Source organism: Triturus cristatus, chromosome 6, assembly GCF_964204655.1.
Source record: "Triturus cristatus chromosome 6, aTriCri1.1, whole genome shotgun sequence".
NCBI lineage: Eukaryota > Metazoa > Chordata > Amphibia > Caudata > Salamandridae > Triturus > Triturus cristatus.
The window spans coordinates 1,608,620,388-1,608,643,521 of NC_140589.1; positions in this window are offsets into that span (position 1 = coordinate 1,608,620,388).

Below are 23,134 nucleotides of genomic sequence, written 5' to 3' on the forward strand. Positions count from 1 at the left end.
CTAAACCCTGAAACACCACCACCAGCAAGACCCCCAACACTGCCCGAACAACACTGTCCTAAACCCTGAAACACCACCCCAGCACGACCCCCTACACTCCCCGAACACCACTGCACTGCCCTAAACCCTGAAACACCAGCTCCAGCACGACCCCCTACACTGCCTGAAAACCACTGCACTGCCCTAAACCCTGAAACACCAGCCCCATCACGACCCCCTACACTTCCCGAACACCACTGCACTGCCCTAAACCCTGTAACACCAGCCCCAGCCCGACTCCATGCACTGCCCGAACACTACTACATGGCCCTAAACCCTAAAACACCACCACCTGCATGACCCCGTACACTGCCCGAACACCACTGCACTGCCCTAAACCCTGTAACATCACTCTCAGCACAAACCCCTAAACTGCCCGAACACCACTGCACTGCCCTAAACCCTGAAACACCACCACCGCAGTACCCCCTACACTTCCCAAACACCACTGCCCTAAACCCTGAAATACCACACCCACACTACCCACTACACTGTCCGAACACCACTGCACTGCCCTAGACCCTGAAACACCACCCCAGCATGACCCCTCACACTGCCCAAACACCACTACTCTGCCCTAAACCCTGAAAAACCACCCCCAGCACGACCCCCTACACTGCCCAAACACCACTGCACTGACCTAAACCCTGAAAGACCATCCCCTGCATGACACCCTACACTTCTCGAACATCACTGCACTGCCCTAAACCCCGAAATACCACCCCCTGCAGAAACCCCTACACTGCCCAAACACCACTGCACTGCCCTAAACCCTGAAACACCACCCCCTGCACAACCCCTACTATGCCCGAACACCACTGCACTGCCCTAAACACTAAAACACCAACCCAGCATTATCCCAGCCGAACACCACTGCACTGCCCTAAAACCTAAAACTCTCCCCCAAGCACCACTCCCTACACTACCCGAACACCACTGCACTGCCCTAAACCCTAAATCACTACCGCCAGCACGACCCCCTACACTACCCGAACACCACTGCACTGTCCTAAACCCTAAAACACCACCCAATCACGACCCCCTACATAACCCGAACACCACTGCACTGCCCTAAACCCTAAAACACTACCCCCAGCATGACCCACTACACTGCCCAAACACCAATGCACCACCCTAAACCCTGAACAACCACCCCCAGCCCGACCCCCTACACTGCCCGAACACCACTGAACTGCCCTAAACCCTGAAACACCAGCCCCAGCACGACCCCGTACACTGACCGAACACCACTGCACTACCCTAATCCCTGAAAAATCAGCCCCAGCCCGACCCCCTACACTGCTCGAACACAACTGCACTGCCCTAAACCCTGAAACACCAGCCCCAGCATGACCCCCTACACTGTCAAAACAGAACTGCACTGCCCTAAGCCCTGAAACACCACCCATGCCTGACCCCCTACACTGCCTGAACAGCACTGCCCTTAACCCTGAAACACCACGCCCAGCATGACCCCCTACACTGCCGGAACACCACTGCCCTAAACCCTGAACCACCACCCCCAGCAAGACCCCCAACACTGCCCGAACAACACTGAACTGCCCTAATACCTGAAACACCACCCCTGAACGATCCCCTGCACTGCCCAAACACCACTGCACTGCCCTAAACCCTGAAATACCACGCCCAGCACGAACCCCTACACTGCCTGAACACCACTGCACTTCCCTAAACCCTAAAACACTACCCCCAGCACGACCTCCTACACTGCCCAAACACCACTGCACTGCACTAAACCCTGAAACACCACCCCAGCATGACCCCCTACACTGCCCTAACACCACTGCACTATCCTAAACCCTGAAACACCACCCCCAGCCCAACCCCTACACTGCCCGAGCACCACTGCACTGCCATAAACCCTGAAACACCAGCCCCAGCCCGACCCCCTACTCTGCCCGAAAACCACTGCACTGCCCTAAACCCTGAAATACCAGCCCCAGCACGATCCCCTACACTGCGTGAAAACCACTGCTCTGCCCTAAACCCTAAAACACCAGCCCCAGCCAGACCCCCTACACTGCCCAAACACAACTGCACTGCTCTAAACCCTGAAACGCCACCCCCAGCACGACCCCCTACACTGCCCGAACACCATTGCCCTAAACTCTGAAACCCCACCCCCAGCAAGACCCCCTACACTGCCCGAACACCACTGCACTGCCCTAATCCCGGAAACACCATCCCCTGCTCGACCCCCTACACTGCCTGAACACCACTGCACTGCCCTAAGCCCTGAAACACCACCCCCCCTGCACGACCCCCTACAATGCCCGAACACCACTGCACTGCCCTAAACCCTAAAACATCACCCCAGCACAACCCCCTACACTGCCCGTACACCACTGCACTGCCCTATACCCTAAAACACCACCCCAGCTCGACCCCCTACACTACCCGAAGACCACTGCACTGACCTAAACCCTAAAACACTCCCCCAAGCACCACTCCCTACACTACTCGAACACCACTGCACTGCCCTAAACCCTGAAACATCATCCTAGCACGACCCCCTACACTGCCCAAACACCACTGCACTGCCCTAAACCCTAAAACACCAATCCCGCACAACCCCCTACACTGCCCAAACACCACTGCACTGCCCTAAACCCTAAAACACCAACCCCGCACGAACCCCTGCACTGCCCATACACCACTGCACTGCCCTATACCCTAAAACACCACCCCCAGCATGACCCCCTACACTACCCGAATACCACTGCACTACCCTAAACCCTAAAACACTACCCCCAGCATGACCCCCTACACTACTCGAACACCACTGCACTGCCCTAAACCCTAAAACACTACCCTCAGCACAACCCCCTACACTACCCGAACACCACTGCACTGTCCTAAAGCCTAAAACAGTACCCCAGCATAACCCCTACACTTCCCAAACACCACTGTCCTAAACCCTAAACCCTAAAACACTATCCCCAGCACAACCCCCTACACTACACAAACACCACTGCACTGCCCTAAACCCTAAAACACTTCCCCCAGCACGACCCCCTACACTACACAAACACCACTGCACTACCCTTAACCCTAAATCTACCCCAAGCACTACCCCTATACTAAACAAACATTACTGCACTACCCTAAACTATAAAACACTACCTCTAGCACGACCCCCTAAATTACACAAACACCACTGCACTACCCTAAACCCTAAAACACTACCCCCAGCATGACCCCCTACACTACTTGAACACCACTGCACTGCCCTAAACCATAAAACACTACCCCCAGCCAGTGCTTAATTTGGACCGGAGCTTTCCGGTGCTGAGCACCGGCACTTAATTGGTTTCCGGTGCCCGGAACCGGCACCCAATTTTCAAGACCACGCTTAGGGCAGTCTGCCACAAGGTGGCGCTGCTCATGTAATTTAGAGATTAGCAGTATAACAGTGTTTAGGAAAACAATATACATAAAAAATACTAATACCTGCCTCCCCAGCCATTCCTTTAGCTTTGGGGACCTGGAATAATCTGAACTGTCGCATGGTCAGTAGTTGTTTTGGTGCGGTGACAGGGGCGATGGGTGGTGCAAGCTGCAGTGGCCTCCTGGTCAGAGCCCTGGCACTTCATATTTTACAAATTAAGCACCTCCCCCAGCACAACCCCCTACACTACCCGATCACCACTGCACTGTCCTAAACCCTAAAACAGTACCCCAGCATGACCCCTACACTTCCCAAACACCACTGTCCTAAACCCTAAACCCTAAACCCTAAAACACTACCCCCAACACGACCCCCTACACTACCCGATCACCACTGCACTGTCCTAAACCCTAAAACAGTACCTCAGCACGACCCCTACACTACCCAAACACAACTGCACTACCCTAAACCCTAGAAAAGTAGCCACCACCCCATGCCCAATCCCCCTTACCTCTCACTCCTCGTGGTTCCTCTCTCCTTATGGTTCCTGCTTCATGTCATCTCTGAGGGGCAGTGCACTTCATTGTGAAGAAATGGAACAGCCTCTGTTTCCTTACAACGATGTGGATCGTCTACATTTTTTTAGATCTCATGGTCATTTACCATACATACCTTTACAACAAAATTCGTTGTAAAGGCATGCATGGTAAATGACCATGCTTTCTAAAAAAATGTGCAGTAATGACTTTGCGATGTACAGCGCATGCGTGGTAATGGCTGTTTACTGATCGAAAGCTTGATAAATTAGGAGGAAGGGATGTGTGTTTTTTTACCGAAAAGTGCATTCCCGGCTGGTGTATTGTGAAAGTGTCCTTGTGGCCTGGTTTCACTTCCGGTGAGAGAGTGGAAGAGTCTGTTTGGATCTAAAGGGGTCTGCTGTTGGACGGGGCCGGCGCGACTCGTCATCAGAAAACACAGCTAATGGAAAGCGTTGTCTCCGAAGTGTGGAGCAGTGCCATGAGAGGTCAACGAGTGTGCATCCCACCGCAGTATGACCGTACCGCGTGACCCATGTGCCGCCTCCAGTGAACGGAAGGCAGAAGCGGAATCCATCGCAGGTCCTCTTGAAGACCGTTGTAGCGCTAATTCTACATTTTGGAACTAGGGCATTTTAACCTTGTTGTTCCTGCCAGATACAACTAGAAGATCCTGTGTTATTCAGTGCCCTCGTTACCTTTTCTGTGGGTAGTGGTGCTTGTCACTTCGCTGCCCCGCCGGTGCACACAACTGGGCTTCCCACCTTGTGTGCCATCTGCAGGACCTCTGCCCTCAGATCACTGGTTTTAGTTTCTGGAGTGGCAACATAAACAGTTGCTCCCAAAGGACTAGCCTGAACACTGAGGTGAATATCCCCTGCGCCAGCATTCCGCGTAAATTCTTTCCTAGCTCTCCGAGGTCGACGATGATGTCATAATAGCACGGCACCGCTCGCGCCACCGTATGACATCATAGGAGCCATAAGAGGACCTCGTCAGTGTGCTGACGTCAGTTCCACCCATTTTTTCCGTGCCACCGAGCTAAACAGGTGGACCAACACATTTTCACATGTATGCATAGTATACTAAATATGTATATATATATATTCACTTAAAAAACCATAGGTTTCACACATGTTATAGTTAGCTGGACATTTCACTCGTAAAAAACCATTGAAATTCTCCAGTTATAGTTAGTTCAGATAACTATAACTCGCGCGACCGCAATCCACTGCTGATGACGTTACATATTACATCACTCATGACATGGTCACTGACATCATTCATGACATCACTGATGACATCATCCTTGTGATAGAGTGGCGGTTGCGCGAGTTATATTTATCTGAACTAACTATAACGTCCCCCACGATTTTTTGAAAAAAATATAAAATGTTGTTTCACCCTTCGGGGTCCTTCAGGGACCCCCTGACAAAGGCTAGGGGGTCAGGAACTCTCTACCCTGCCCCCTTTTCACGTTCTACACCTTTCTTTTTCAGTGTCACACACAAAGTGGCGGCCGACACTTCCTGATTTCGACCGATTCGAATGTGGACTGACATGTAACCACCAATCAGAATTACGCTCGCGCACGTTATGGTGTGCGCACGGTGCGCGCACGGTGTGGGCACGGTGCGCGCTTATAGATATTTATGTACCTTTAACTGCAATTTTCTCAGGAACTACTGAACAGATTGACACCATATATGCAAAAGGCACATGCCTGACCTGAGGACTACCTCTTTGCAAAATTTCAAGTAATTCTGTTCAGCCGTTCGGGCTGGTCCTTCGACTAAAGGTCCTATGGGAAAATGCATGGGGAATACGCGTTTTGGGACCCCCCTTTTTTCTCAGCCCCTGCTTGACAAATCACCCCGAGACTTTCAGGGTAGGAGCTGAGCGGAGCGCCCCATTAGTTTTGAAAATTTCGCAAGGATTCGTCATTCGGCGCCAAAGTTATTCAAAATAGAATTTTCAGATTTCCTATGGGAACTCGGTCCTAACTATAACTATCTACTGGCGACCGCCAGTAGATAATATATATATATATATATATATATATATATATATATATATACAAATCCATAACCAATAAAGGCATAAAGAAATAGAAACAGATCAATCATTTCTCACTATTAAAACATAGGCATGATTAAGACATATTAAAAACATTCATGCCAAACAGTAAAAGCATCTTTTTGGTAGAAACAGGTGGACAACAGGGAGGTGGGTGGGACAGTGAGGAATCCACAGGCAGATACTGTATCCATCAGAAAAAGCGTTACCAAAGGTATGTAACTTGCTCTTCTGATGGATACTTCTGCCTGTTGATTCCTCACCTTTTGAATAGAATCCTCAAGCCGTACCTCACGCGGAGGAGAGTGTCCACCTGACTAGACCAAAAAATCTTGCAAAACAGATCGAGCAAAATGGCCATACCTCCTAACCTCCGAATCCAATAATAATCGAATAATTTTTAGTCAAAATTATATTGAAAATAATACTTTAAAAATACTTTTATTAATAAATTTAGAAAAACACTTAAAGGAAAACTTTTATTTATAATTAATTTAAAGATATTTCATACTTTACAAATAACGCCGAAGTCACGACCCCAGCGTGACTTTTCAAAATGGCTACAGCAATGCACGCAGCCACCGTGTAGGGTGCGTGAAGGGTGCGTGACTTATGTATAATATTTTTTTTTTTTAAAGAATGAATATAGTTTCCTAACAAAAAATTATTTACAATTTTTTTAAATATAAATATATATATATATATATTCACTGAAAAAACCATAGGTTTCAAGGACGTTATAGTTAGGAATTAGCATTTAAAAAAACCTTAGAAATTCACTGAAAAAACCATAGGTTTGATGGACGTTATAGTTAATTGGACATTTGACTTATATAAAACCAGAGAAATTCGCCAGTTATAGTTAGTTGAGCTAACTATAACTCGCGCCCCCGCAATGCACTGCTGATGACGTCACATATTACTTCACTCATGACATGGTCAGTGACATTACTGATGACATCACTGATGACATCTCAAATTACATCACTGATGACATCACTGATGACATCACCCAGTGAATGTATGTTTCTATAAAGTTTAAATATGTTTTATAAATATATATCTGCCAAGGTGTATTGAAGAATGAATGACTATATAAGACTCAGGATGGATGATTAAGTAGGTGTATGACTAACCGTATAAGTGACTAATTAATAGTGTCTTGCTTAATGCATGTGTTAGCGACTGATATAGACATTCACACAGTTTAGGTTTTTACTAGGCCTGGGCTAAAATTTCGTTCCGTTCGCGGAAATTGCGATAATTTGACATATTCGCGTTCCGCGGAAAGCGCGAAAATGTCAAAATTTCCGCATATCGCAGCTTTGCGATAATTTTGTTCTTGCTCGCGCGGTAAAATAATACATTCTCGCGCACGCGCGATCGCCTTACCTGAATCCCTGCGTTCGCCGACAAGTTTTCTTGATCCGGTCGCGTTCTCCATGAGATGTTGTATTGTTTTTAGCCATTTGCACTGTCTCGCGACAGTTTTCGCCCGCAGTGACGTCAAGCGTCGCGCGATCACGTCTTTCTTCTCGCAATCATGCACCGCGAGACAACTGAAAACAAGATGGCCGCGCCCGCGAGCAACAGCATGGGTAAGTTGGCAAGCCGCAACCATGCAGAAAATCTCGCGAACATGCGGGAAAAAAACTTCCGCATCTTCACGATATTTCCGCGTGTTTGCGATAATGTTTAACATTTTCGCGATAATTTGCGAAAGTGGATTTCGCAAATTCCGCCCACCCCTAGTTGTTACTTGGTGAGTAATCAGTTCCATGGTTTGGTTAGCAACTAAATGAGGATCTTTATGAGCTGTTCATTGCTTTTCTGAGTACCTGTATGAGTACCTGAGTGTCTGCGTGGGTGGGTGGGGGGTGTGACTCTCTGCATAGATGTGTGAGTGGCTAATTCACTAGGTATATGTGTTCAAGTCTGTATCTGTGAAGGTCTGTATGGCTGAGTGAGTGAGTGTATGATTATCTGGATAAGTGAATGGATGCCTCAGTGGTACATGTGAGTAACTCCATATGAGAAAGGCAGTATATATGAGTGGTGGACTATATAAATGACTATATGTGAGAATGAGTGATTGTAAGAGTGCCTGTATTGATCAGTGGGTCCTTGTATTAGTTATTGTATTAGAGTGTAAGTATGTGTTAGTATATGTTTAAATAAGTGACCTGGTATGTGTATAACTGTACAGGTGAGTAAATGAAAGTATTATTGATTATTTCCATTACTGACTAGGTGTGTGAATAACTCTAAGAATGAGAGGCAGTGTGTGAGTGTCTATAGATAAGTGACTGGATATGATAATGCTGTATTGATGGCTGACTGTATGTATGAGTGACTATATAGGTGAATGAATGGATGTGTGTAGACCTACAAATTAGAGCCTGGATATGCACTAACTGGTATTGGTGTGTTCACGGTTTTGAAAATTATAGTCTGTATTTTAGACTGGGTGTATTATATTATGGTCTGATCAGGTGCATTAGGTGCATCTGATTTTCATGTGGATGATGTCATCAGTGATGTCATCAGTGATGTCATTTGAGATGTCATCAGTGATGTCATAAGTTATGTCACTGACCTTGTCATGAGTGATGTAATATGTGACGTCTTCAGCAGTGCATTGCGGGGGCGCGAGTTATAGTTAGCTCAACTAACTATAACAGGCGAATTTCTCTGGTTTTATATAAGTCAAATGTCCAACTAACTATAACGTCCCTGAAACCTATGTTTTTTTCAGTGAATTTCTAAGGTTTTTTTAAATGCTAATTCCTAACTATAACGGCCCTGAAACCTATGGTTTTTTCAGTGAATTTCTAAGGTTTTTTAGATGCTAATTTCTAACTATAACATGCCTGAAACCTATGGTTTTTTCAGTGAATTTCAAAGGTTTGTAAATGCTAAATTCTAACTATAACGTGCCTGAAGCCTATGTTTTTTTCAGTGAATTTCAAAGGTTTTTTAAAAGCTAATTTCTAAGTATAACATCTCTGAAACCAATGGTTTTTTCAATGAATTTCAAAGGGTTTTTAAATATCGAACTACTATTGTGTATTAGTCATTAATACTATTTTTTCTAACTTTTCAACTACATTAAATAAACTGCAAAAGAACTATGTAACGTAATACATTTCACAAATTACAGTGAGTTTTTAAATAATACAAAACAATTTACCATTCAGATAACAATTTTTCTCCCTTTTTTTGCTGTCATCAGTGACTACTTAATTCACTATTCACAGTGATGCCACTGTAGTTTTATCATAAACAGCAGGGAAAAAAAACAATCAACTAGATTGTTAAATAAAAAACCCTAATAAAATCAACACAAATAACACATCCAATAGTACCTCAAATGTTCAAAGCTTACCTTTACTTCATAGATTGTCTGCAAATTTACCCAATACGCCAGAGAATGTATCAAAAATGTAACTTTGAAAGCATCCAGTATGAATTCCTTCAAGATCTTACGTAGTTTCTCTGCACATTTTCCCAATACGCCAGATAATATATCAACAATTTCGCTTTGAAAGCATCCAGTATGAATTCCTTAAAGATCTTACGAAGTTTCTCTGCACAATTTTTCCAATACACCACATAATGTATCAAACATTTTGCTTTGAAAGCATCCAGTTTGAATTCCCTAAAGATCTTACGTAGTTTCTCTGCACAATTTTCCCAATACACCAGATAATGTATCAACAATTTCGCATTGAAAGCATCCAGTATGAATTCCTTAAAGATCTTACGGAGTTTCTCTGCACATTTTCCCAATACTCCTAATAATGTATCAAAAATTTCGCTTTGAAAGCATCCAGTATGAATTCCTTAAAGATCTATACACCTTCCCATTAAAGACGAATAGTGTATCTAAAATCTTTGTTTCAGAAAAATTAAGTATGAGTTGGGTAATTCATAAGGCAATCTCGGTTTCATTTCCAAGTGTGTATCATTACAGTGACTCCAACCATTATTATACTTTAAATAAACTATATAATGTCCACTTGTAGTGGTACTTTCAGCATGGAAAACAATAGCAACTGTTGCAAAAGTTCTTCCAGAAATAGATACTTGATTAGCAACAACATTTTTATTTTTGGGGTCCACTTTTCTTCCATTTGGTCTACAGCGTTGCAGCATTATAATTTAATATTTTCCATATCTTTGTAGGCATAATGCAGATAGCATTCTTGATTTACAACGAGAACACATCATCTCATGATCAGCTTCTTTTACTAATTTGGAAAATGGTACAGATTTGCAGTCAGGTATTGTTAAATATAAAAATCGTTCTCTGTCAACTATAGTGCTTGAAGTTAACGAACACTCTTCACATTTATGTTCCCATTTGTAACTGAGTCCAAATAAACTCTCAATCTGAATTCCTTCATCTTCTAGTACTCCAAGCATAACCATCAGAATTTCTTGTGCATCTTGCTGTATATTAGCACTGAACGTTAAAGATCCAGTACATGTATTCAACAGTTGGCGAATACCAGAAGCAGAATGAATCTTACTTCTATCAGTTCTCAATTCTTGAAATAAAGTGTAGAGTGCAGAACATAAAGTTTTTTCCTGACTTTCCATAATTTCACCACAAACATCTTCAAGATAAAATATAACATTTAGAATGACATTATCATAGCAGTTGACACCAGAAGCATTTTCTAATTGGTATTCAACAACATCATCAATTGTTTGTATTTTCTGCTTCTTTACATCTTTTCTTTTCTGTTGATTTTCTTTCTGCTTGTCAACCATACTTAACTCTTCAACGTATTTGCGTTTTGATTGAACACACAAAACGTTTCTCATAAATAGGATATTCACCTAAATGGGGAGCATAAAGCCTTCTCAAACGATTATATTCTCTTACACAATTAACATCAGCACTAACCTTGTTCCAATCAAAATCAATTAAATACAAACCAGACAACGTTCTAACTCGACATAACACAACATATACCATTCCCTCTTTAAACACAGCTTTTCCAACATTTACCAAAGCATTATCTACACTTAAACCTTGTGATTTGTGAATAGTTATTGCATATGCTAAACAGAAGGGAAACTGTTTTCTACAAACATACAAGTCTTTTACAAGCAAAAAACGTGCAGCAGAATGTGCAATCTGTCTCACTTCTGCAATCTGACCAAATTTAACTTTCAAAAATTCAATTCCATTTCTATTTTGATATTTCACAAAATCAACAACTTTCCCCATTGCTCCATTCACTAAACCTTCTTCTACATTCAGATTACGCTTCAAAATTACCCGACAGTTTAAACATACATCTAAATCTTTTTCTAAGCCAGCAGTTTTTGATACAGACTTTTCCAAAGAATCCAATTTAGTCTGTAGTTTTTCTGAAAGAACAATTGTTATTCCTTCAGGCTCTATTTTATCAATAGCTTCAATGTGAACTATTTCTTGATGTTCCAATTTCATAAGATCTCTATAAATGTATAACACTCTTCCACTGTAGGCATTAAGCAAACAATAGACTTTTTTCTTTCATTTTATTGTACATTACTTCTGCTGGTGTGTTTTCATTTGTAAACAAGTTCTTTAGTAGACGACTTTGAAAAGCTTGTTTACCTTGTTTGCTTAGAACACCAAATCTTACATCTATTAGAATATTTCCATAATCTTCATCTCCTGCTTATCGCATATTGTGAGTGAGTTCTTTATATTCAAAATGTAACCACAGATTAACATTTCCAATACTTCCCAAAGATTTCTTAGTGTCTTCATGTAGAAGAGTTTTAAACACTGGTTCTCCTTTTACAGGGGTTAGTTGTAGCACATCTCCAAATACAATTAAATGTTTTCCCCAAAAGTGAACGTCGTAATCTGTTTTTAATACCTGTTGCATTCTTATGTGTACAAAAGCAAGCATTAAGTTTGAGACCATGCTCACCTCATCAATAATTAAAAGTTTCATTTTCTTCAGCACTCTTGACACTTCATAAGAAGCTTCTCCAAACAACTTCTGTTATTCTAATTTATTATCATGCTCCACTGGTAACATCAATAATCTATGCAAAGTAACTCCTTTAACATTGTGTGCAGCTAATCCAGTTGGAGCTGTTACCACACAACATAAATGTGAACCAGTAGTTTTTTAAAGATAACTGGTCAAAACTTTAATTAAAAAACTTTTACCTGCCACAGCTTGACCATTGATGTACATCAGAAGAGGTTTAAAAGATGAACACAGACATTATTCTTTTTCATGCAACAAACCATATTCTATCCATTCTCTCACTTGCACATATATTTCTTTCTGTTCAACATTTACTTGTTCTTCTAACTTTTCCAATGTTATATTCTCCTCGTGTGCTTGTTGCATTGCAATTTCGACTTCATGCATAGCAATCGCTGCTTCATTTTTCAGCATTGGTTGTCCAAGAGGATCTTGACTACATGGACCACTACTTTGACTATCTTGAGAACTTTCATGAGCTATTTCAGCTATAATAGTCTTTTCCTGTTCAACTTCATCATTGGACATCGAATGCTATCTTTACTAAGCCTGGGCATTGAACTATGCTCCAATCGCGGAGCTTGCGAAGTTTAGGCAACTTCGCGATTCGCGCAGAGCGCGAAGTTGCAGATTGCTACGCAATCTAGCGCGTAGCGTAGTAGTTTTGCTTCCTCACGCGCTCAATATTCATTCTCGCGTGCACGGTAAAGTCTTACCGTGATTCTGCGATCGCCAACTTGCTTTTCTGACCATTCGCGAGCGCCACGAGATTTGTATTATGGCTGCCCAAGCCCGCGAGAGTGTGCGAATGCGAACACGTCATTCCGGCGCGCGAGCTGACTTCCGGCGGCTGTCTTGGTAAGATCGCGATCCCGAACATGCAAAAACTACAATCTGGCGAAGAATATCTCGCGATCTTTATAAAACCTTCTCTAAAACGATCATTTTGCTCAGAAAAACTCCTCAGATTGTGATTTTGCTGTAGTTTTTTGTGTAAGGAGGAGTCCTTTAATTTTTTTAACTCTTTTTTTCAAGAGGAAGGAAGTGCCACTGAGTCTACAACTTCCTGTTCCTGTCCAGCAGGCTCCTCCCAGTGCTTTGTGCATGTGCTGTTCACTTTCATTTGGATTTGGAGCTGGAAGGATCACTTTTTGTGTCTGTCTGCTGCATCATACCATTGGATTGGATTTATTTGAGGACTTTTTGATTTGAGATTTAATTTACTACAAGTAAGTTGGAGAATTGGTGTGTTTGTTTCATTGGGGCTTGTATTACCTACATTTTTCTGGGTTTTTCATTGTTTTTTAAAATTATTGTTGTGGCGGGTGGCCTGTGCTTTCAATAGGGGCCTAGTTGTTTTTCTCTTCAATTTCAGCCAGTAGGGTACCCATGGGTCCATGTTTCGTGGTGTTTGTAGAATTTTCAACATCATGTAGGGCATGGATGGCATAGGATTATTTGAAATGCTAAATGTGGCTGTGGTGTATTTCACTGTTGGTGTGTGAGTGTGTGAAATACCTTTGTTGGATGTGTGTGCTTGATGTGTAACTTCTTTCCAATCCTTTTGTAGCCCTGTTGATTTTCATTTTTTTATTAAAGCTGTGTTGTTTAGCAGGCCTCCTTTGTCCGGTCATATATTATAGGCCTGCTTCAGTTCATTGTTTTCCATAGCCTGTTGTGACTGTGAGTGCCCATGTGGCTTGTGGCAATTCTGTGGTGGTAGTTTAGTAGTCTGTGCTTCTTTTTCCATAAAGGCCTGCATTTCTTTTCTTTGTTCCCCTTGGCTTATGCTTGTTGTTGTTGTGTCCTCCTGGCCATGTGTGTGGCGGCAATTTTGTGAAGGCAGGCATTGTGCTTTTGCCATAGGCTTACATTGACTGTTCCAAGCTTGTGGCCTAGTCTGCCAGTAGGCCCAGAGGTAGTCAGCCTCAAATCTTTGGTGCGTTATTTAAATTTACAGTTTGTGTTGTCTGTTGATTTTTTTTTTTTACACCATGGATGGCTTTGGATTTTATTACAAAAGGTGTTTTTTTGGGGTGGAATAGCATTTGTTGGGTGTGTGTTAAATAAATAGGGCTTATAGCCAGTAGGTAACCCTAGGGATTCAGCTCGCGTACTTTTGGTAACTCTGCACAGCGCGGCAACGCGGACTTACAGTTTTCGAAATTTTCGCGCTCTCAATATGCGTGTTCGTGCACGCGATAAAGCCTTTTTGTACAGTTCGCGATCCCGAACATGCAGCATTTGCCGTCTGGCAAACAATATCTCGCGAGCAACATGATCCTTCTCGAAAACGCTTTTTTTGTGCATTTTGCTAAAAAAACTCCTCAGGTTGTCATTCAGCTGTAGGTTTGGAGCACGGAGAAGCTTTTATTTTTTGGAAAATATTTTTATGAGAGGAAGTAAGTTTCACAGACACTACAACTTCCTGTTCCTGTCCTTTGTAGTCACTTTTTGGTTATTTGTGGTGGGTGGCCTGAGCATGTGTGTGGCGGCCATTTAAGAAGGCAGGCATTGTGCTTTTGCCATAGGCGTACATTGACTATCTTCCATTTCTTGTTGTTGTGGGTGTGTGGCGGCCATTTTGTGGAGCCATCCAAGCAGTGTGCTTGCTTTTGCCATTCTGTTCCAAGCTTATGGCCTAGTCTGCCAGTAGGCCCAGAGTTAGTCAGCCTAAAATCTTTGGTGCGTTATTTAAATTTACAGTTTGTGTTGTCTGTTGATTTTTTTTTTACACCATGGATGGCTTTGGATTTTATTGCAAAAGGTGTTTTTTTGGGATGGAATAGCATTTTTTGGGTGTGTGTTAAATAAATAGGGCTTTTTAGCCAGTAGGTAACCCTAGGGATTCAGCTCGTGTACTTTTGGTAACTCTGCACAGCGCGACAACGCGGACTTACAGTTTTCTTCATTTTTTTGCTCTCAATATGCGTGTTCGCGCACGCGATATAGCCTTTTTGTACAGTTCGCGATCCCGAACACGCAGCATTTGCAATCTCGCAAACAATATCTCGCGAGCAACATATATCCTTCTCGAAAACGCTGATTTTGTGCATTTTGCTAAAATAACTACTCAGGTTGTCATTCAGCTGTAGTTTTGGAGCACGGAGAAGCTTTTTTTTTTTTTTTTTAAATAATTTTGAGTGAGGAGGTAATTCCCACAGAGACTACAACTTCCTGTTCCTGTCATTTGTAATCACTTTGGTTATTTGTGGTGGGTGGCCTGAGCATGTGTGGCGGTCATTTTGTGGAGGCAGGCATTGTGCTTTTTGCATAGGCCTCCAAGCTTGTGGCCTAGTCGTACAGTAGGCCCAGGGGTACTACACACACATTTTCCAATAACTTTTATATTCCTACACTGTACTTCACATGGAAATATAGAACTCAAGGTTCTCACCACCCCAAATTAGCTCTCTGGTATACTTTCTCAAATATAAGAAGTACAGGTATTCAGTATCTGTCAGTAACGGCCACTTTAAAACAGTGTACCTATAAACAACTCGACAAAACGTTATGTTTATAAATTAAAGTATTACACTTAAAAGCTCCCTTACATTTCTTTTGTTAGATGTACCTTTGTTTAAAACACCACCAGAGAAGGGTGTTGAAGTATGCTCCACAAAGGGTAACTCAAAGCTTTGGTATTCTTTATTAAAAAATCTGCCTGTCAATGCTTTTCGCAAGCCTTTTCAATGCCTTAAGAGGGGAGCTGGATGAGTATAATACAGCGTATTTAAGATCGGGGCGGACGATACACGGAAATAAGAACGTATAGTTGAATAAAGGGCGAGTGGATGCATGGCCAGATGCATCAATGGATAGATGCATAGATCAATGTATCAATGTATGGATGGATGGAAGGATGAATGAATGCAAAGACCAGTACTTACGATAGATGGGTGGGCTGATAAATGCTTATGATTGATTTTGGGACAGATATATCTATGCATATATAGCCGTGTCGCTGCATGAATGGCACAGTGCTTACTATAGGCGAGTGCGCTCATAGATGCTTAAGATAAGCGGACAAACAGATTTATGTATATATATATAAGTAGGAATATATCCATCAATTAAAAGATGGTTGAATGGCGCAGTGATTAGGATGTATGAATACTGCGCTTTAATTGGACCGGGTCTGGGGACTGGCACTTATTTTCAGGCAGCCTCCAAACGACTCTCTACCAGGCTCTATTTTCGGCCCTCTCAAAGATAGTCAATTTTTTTTATTTTTTATTACACTGCAGTGACATCATGAACATCGATGTACGCATGCTTATTTGCTCACTACTGAGAACTGGAGACATTACGCTAGGTTACCCACTTTGTAGAAGAAAGGGAAATCCTTTAAAATATGTTTTTTTCTGCACCTACGATAATTGGAGAGGATTTTCTAAAGCACACAATGATACTTATCTTGATTTAGACCACGCCCCAACTTGCATAGCCCACACCCCTTTAATAGTTTTGCCCCCCCTTTTAGTGCACCCCCACTTTGTTTTCTCCCACTTAGAACCCTAACTACACCATAGTAACAAACAGTGTAACCTTACATTAAAATCTACAATGGCACCAAGTTTCATAATTTTCCATCAATGCTATCAGCCTTCTACTACAGTAAAAGAGTGTCTATCAGCACGAAGATGTCTTATCCACAGAAATGTTGTCTAATTTCTCTACCTGTCTGCTGGAACACTCATCACCAAAACGTATTAAAACATGGGAATTTGCCAGAAAAACATATACCATACCATAAAGCGATTCATAAATGGGCACACTGCCACTGCACCACCCTCTTCCCCATCCTTCCTTAACTTCATAAAATTAAAGCAAGAGCCACACCAAACCTAGTAACGACACTATACCAATACAAGAACTTAATTTCAAAAACCGTCTATAAGCAAAGCATAGTAAAACATACAAATTTGCAGTTAAAACATATACCATGCCATAGGGCACTTTATAAGGGCTCCCAGTGGTACTTCACCTTCATAAGCTCGACATCTGCACGTTACTAAATTCTGTGTTTTAATCAGAAACATACCCACCTCTCCCACACCCACCCCACCCTTCCTTAACCGTACGAAATCAAACAGGAACCCCCACCAATCCTAGTAGCGCAACTATACCCATACACAGGCTTAATTTTAACAGGTGTGTGCCGGGACACTTATCAACAAAAAGTATTCAAACATGCACATTTTCGGGAAAATCATAAACAATACCATAGCATGGTTAATAAATAGGCCCACTCAAACTACATTACCTTTACTAACCACACATGCCCACGTTACAAATGTCTGTCTTATAATCAGCAACATACGCACATCCCCCACCCCCACCCATACCCATGCTTAACCTTACGAAATCAAACAACGAGCCCCTGCACTCCCGTTTCCGCCACTAGAGCCATAGATAGACTTAATGTCAACAGGTGTCTGCCGGAACGCTCATCAGAAAAAAGCTATAAAAACTTACAATTTTGCAACTCAAACATTTACCATACCATAAGACGGTTTATAAATAGTCACAGTACCACTACACCACCTCAACACCCGCCCTTGCTTAACTTTACGCAAAAAAAGAAAGAGCCTAAGCAAACGTAGGAGCGCCACCCTAGCCATACACAGCCTTAACTTCAACAGATGTCTCCTGAAAAGCTCATCAGCAAACCGTCTTAAAACATGCAAATTTGCAGGTAAAACATATACCATGCCATAGGGTGCTTTATAAGTGCTCCAAGGGGTAATACATCACCTTTAGCAGCACCACAGCTCCACGTTACTATATTCTGTGTTTCAAACAGCAACATAACTACCTCCCCTACACCCACCCCCGCCCTTGGTTAACAGTACTAAATCAAACAGAAACCCCCCAATCCTAGTAGTGCCACTATACCCATACACAGGCTTAATTTTAACATGTGTCTACTGGAACACTTATCAGCAAAAACTATTCAAACATGCAAATTGGCAGGTAAAACATAAACCCTCCCATAGCACTGTTTATAAATGGGCCCAGTGAAACTACAATACCTTTCGTAACTACACATGCCCACGTTACAAATATCTGTCTTATAATCAGCAACATACGGACCTCCCCCACCCCCACCCCTCCCTTGCTTAACCTTACAAAATCAAACAACGAGCCCCAGCACTCCTGTTACCGCCACTATAGCCATACATAGACTTAATGTCAACAGGTGCCTGCCGGAACGCTCTTCAGCAAAACCTATTAAAACCTGCAATTTTGCAACTCAAACATACACCATACCATAAGTCTTTTTATAAATAGTCACAGTACCACTACACCACCTCAACACCTGGCCTTGCTTAACTTTACACAATTAAAAAAAGAGCACAAGCAAACGTAGAAGCGCCACTATAGCCAAACAGAGGCATCATTTCAACAGATGTCTCCTGAAACGATTACCAGCAAAATGTATTAAAACATGCAAATTTGCGACTAAAACATATCCCAGTCCATAGGGCGCTTTATAAGTGCTCCCAGTGGTACTAGATCACCTTTAGTAGCTCGACATCTGCACGTTACTATATTCTGTGTTTCAATCAGCAACATAACCACCTCCCCACACCCACCCATGCTTAACCATACGAAATCAAACAGAAACCCCCACAATTCGCAGTAGCACCACTATACCCATATACGACGTTAATTTTAACAGGTGTCTGCCAAAACAATTATCAGCAAAAAGTATTCAACCATGCAAATTGGCAGGTAAAACATAAACCATCCCATAGCACGGTTTATAAATGGGCTGAGTCGAACTACACCACCTTTACTAGCTAGACATCTATATGTTACGAAAGTCGTTTAAACCCTCTGTAGAGTGTATAGCAGGGCATGGGGAGAGTAAACAAAGTTCTAATTCCCAAACTTTTGATATACAGTCCCTTTACTATATCTATATTAAAGATATTAAATGGAATGAATAAATGAACGAGTGTCTCAAAAGGGATTGTGAAGCTTATCATCAGTAAAATACGAACCACTTCAACACCTACATATATATGCCACAGCGACACAGCCTGACAAATAGTATCACTTATAATCACATGTAGTTCTCTCATGTCAACAAACTCATACAGAAAATATACTGCACATTTACATTTTTTTATCTCTCACACATTTATAAAACATCTCTTCTAAAGAAGCACTCCCCAACTACTTCTATTCCATAAGAACAGACAATAATTAATATGTTTACTAACATATATTTTTTTTATGAATCTACCTTTTTATTATTCACTAGTCAGAAACTACAAAAACTATCCACTATACCCAAATACAAACCAGAAACCTTATTCATATTTATCTCAACTTAGGATCACATGATTCAAACTATGCGTACATATAAAAGGAACGCATCACTTTTCCTATCTCCATCTCCTCTCCATGTAATCTCCAAACACTGTACACGGCCCCACTGTACAACAACCTACCCTGACTCACATTCAAACCTACATCTCATTGTCAAAAATAAGACCACAACCTCCCCACATACCATTTCTCCATTTCGTTTTATCACTTTTAACTTAATAACACATACGTCTCCTACCACCACCTCCCACCCCACTATTTCCACAAAAAGTATCAGTTGCAAACATGCGACTATTTCTTTATCTCTCCAAATACATTACAAACTCAAATTAACACTGTACCTCATTTTCAAAACAATGAAGTCCTATAAAGATACAAACTACACTTCTTCTCTGTGAAAAATTCCTAAACATATATAAAATACTTATATAACAACAGCTCAAATGTTATGCATATTTCATAACCAATATCAAACACCACACTTTACTAACACTACATTACTTTGAAATAAAAAATACTTTCAACATTAAAAACATCACCTCAAATACTTAATCAATACTATAAAACACATAACACACCTTGTTCATTTCTAACTCACCTTTGTAGTTGTTATCCAGATTTCAAATGACACACGCATACAATTCTCTCTTTCTCACACAGTACATGTAAAGCTCCGACTTCATCAAGAATGAAACCAGGAGTGGCAGAATTTCTCAGTCGCTCCACACATAAATACATGTAAAGAACAAATCAGAATACTTCATTCCTTCAACGACATTCCAAAACTTATCTCCATTGGTTCATTTTGAATTTTCCTTCCAAAAAGCTAATTATTATTCCGCGCCACATACAGGTCACAAGTTCAACCTATTTTATCACCACACTTTCTGGAACCTTCTACGACTCCTGCAGGTTAAAAGTTCATCATTTTTTTTTTAACCTAACGATATACTTTTGCAATATTTTATCGAACATTCAATGGCACGTGCATGTTAAAAGTTCACAATAGGGGTCAGTAGTTGATCAGCTTTATTCCCAATTCCAGCAGCACCTCACCTTACGCCCCCAGCACCATTAGACCCGTAGGAGTCAATGCTTTCTACTTTCCAAATACCAAATTCATTTCATATACACAAATTTACATTCGCACTCCCTATATAACACCCACTAAGCACCATACACAAGTTACAATGTTCGAAACAAAAGTTCCTCCAAGTAGCTATAACTACATGCTGACACTACTTGCACAGATTTGGCACAGCGGCCAGAGTACATGACTTTGCAAAAAACAAAACTTCCTACACTTGTCTAATTCAAAAAGGCAATATGTCCACAAGATATAATAGCACCCACAGACAACGGTGTAGAAAACAATGTTACGTGATTTATTAACTCATTTTGTTCATTTTTTCATTTTTTCATTATTTTTTACTGTGTATATATTTACTCTAACAGTTCTTACTGTGCTCATCTAGGTGATTGGTACTTGAAATTCTACTCCCTCACAATTTCCTTCTTTTCGGGTGACTGTTTTTTATCACGGGCCAATATGAGCCCTTAACTTTTTCATCCTCTGTATAAGCTCCTTCCACCGTTTCTAAGAAATTGCTAATTTAAATGATTATTATAAATTACTCATTGAGGTTCTTTATACCCACAGACCAACGGCTGTCAATGTTGAATGTGTAACTGTACCTTATGAGGTTGGACACCAAACTAGGCCTTGAAGCCTTGGTTTTTTGAAAGACCACCTAAGCACGCCCTGAAGAAGGAGCCTGTAAAAGAAACATATGAGCTCCGAAACGCGCGTTGGCGCTGGTCTTATATTTACACTTTACAACCCATGGTTTTAACCACTATTATATTGTTGTTTGTTTGTGTTTTTCAGGCCTATTGTCTTGAATGTTTTGGAATTTATGTCGTATATATGTTTTTTATAGATGTCATGTTTATATATTGTTAAGGATAGTTACAATCTTGTTCTATCATTGTGATGCTATATGCACTTTATGCATCAAGAGATATTTTCAAATATAACTGTATATGTCTCCTCAAAAAATAATGAAAAAATGAAAAAATGAACAAAATGAGTTAATAAATCAAGCAACATTGTTTTGTACACCGTTGTCTGTGGGTGCTATTATATCTTGTGGACATATTGCCTTTTTGAATTAGACAAGTGTAGGAAGTTTTGTTTTTTGCATAGTACTTTTCCCTGTTTTCTTCCTCGCTACATGACTTCACAGCATATGAAACAAAGTTTGGGCTCACGCTTTCATCCCCGAGTCCGGTAGCAGCTCAGCTTAGCAGCATGAGACTCTACACACTACCTCACATATTTTCCGTACCCCAGAACCTTCAGACCAGTACGGGTCAGTAGTTCGTCCTAGAAGTTATAAACACATGCTGACACTACTTCCACAACTGTACTGCAGCAGCCACGGCACATGACTTCACAGCATAAGACACACAATTTAGACTCACACTCTAATCCCCGAGTCCCGCAGCACCACACCTTAGCAGCATCACACTCTAGCAATACCTCACTTAATTTTCGTAGCCTAGCACTTTCACACCGGTAGGTATGATTAGTTCACTTCGCACCCCCTCTATAGCACACCCTAAACACCCCACAGCGGTTACAGTGCTCCTACCCTCCTATTTCACACTTTTTTTGCCCTTTTTTCCCCTTACTCGCTTCAACGGAATAACAAAAAGTTGGCCAACACTTCCTCCTTCCATGAGACTCTAGACAATACCTCACATATTTTCCGTTCCCAGGACTTTCACACCACTACGGGTCAGTAGTTCAACCTAGTAGGTATAAACACATGCTGACACTACTTCCACAACTGTACTGCAGCGGCCAGGGCACATGACTTCACAGCATAAGACACACAGTGTGGGCTCACACTTTAATCCTTGAGTCGCGCACAAGCTCACCTTAGAAACATCACACACTAGCCAATACCTCACTTAATTTTCATAGCCTAGAACTTTCACACCGGTAGGAATGATTAGTTCACTTCACACCCCTTCTTTAGCATACCCTAAACACCCCACAAAGGTTACAGTGCTCCTACCCTCCTCTTTCCCACATTTGTCCCCCCTTTTCCCCCTTACTCGCTTCAACTGAATCACAAAATGGCGGCCAACACTTCCTAGTTTCAAATGCTTGCAGCGCTCGCAGCAAATCAATAGCAAGCTCCTACTTGTAACACCTCAGCCAATCAGATGGCAGAATTCCCAAATATCAATATCTATAAATTTCGATATTTTTCAAAAACGACTAAATGGATTTACATCAAATAAACAAAAGCGTGCTTTCTAGACCAATACCCTTCTCCCTGCCAAATTTGGGGTAATTCCATTTGCCCGTTCGACCTGTAGCCTTGTCTAATGTTTCCTATGGAAATTAACATTGAAAAAGCACGTTTTGGGACCCCCCTTTTCTCTCGGCCCCCCCTTGACGAATCACCCCCAAACTTTCAACATAGGAGCTGATTGCAGCAGTAAATTTGTTTTGAAAATTTTACGAAGATTCATCAATCGGCGCAAAAGTTATTGCAAATAGAATGTTGCCATTTTCCTATAGCAATTAGGTCCTAACTGTAACTACCTACTGGTGACCGCCAGTATAACATTAAAAAAACATAGGCTTGAGGGACATTAGACTTGCAAATTTTCATTTAAAAAATCTTTGAAAGTCACTGGAAAAACCATAGGTTTCA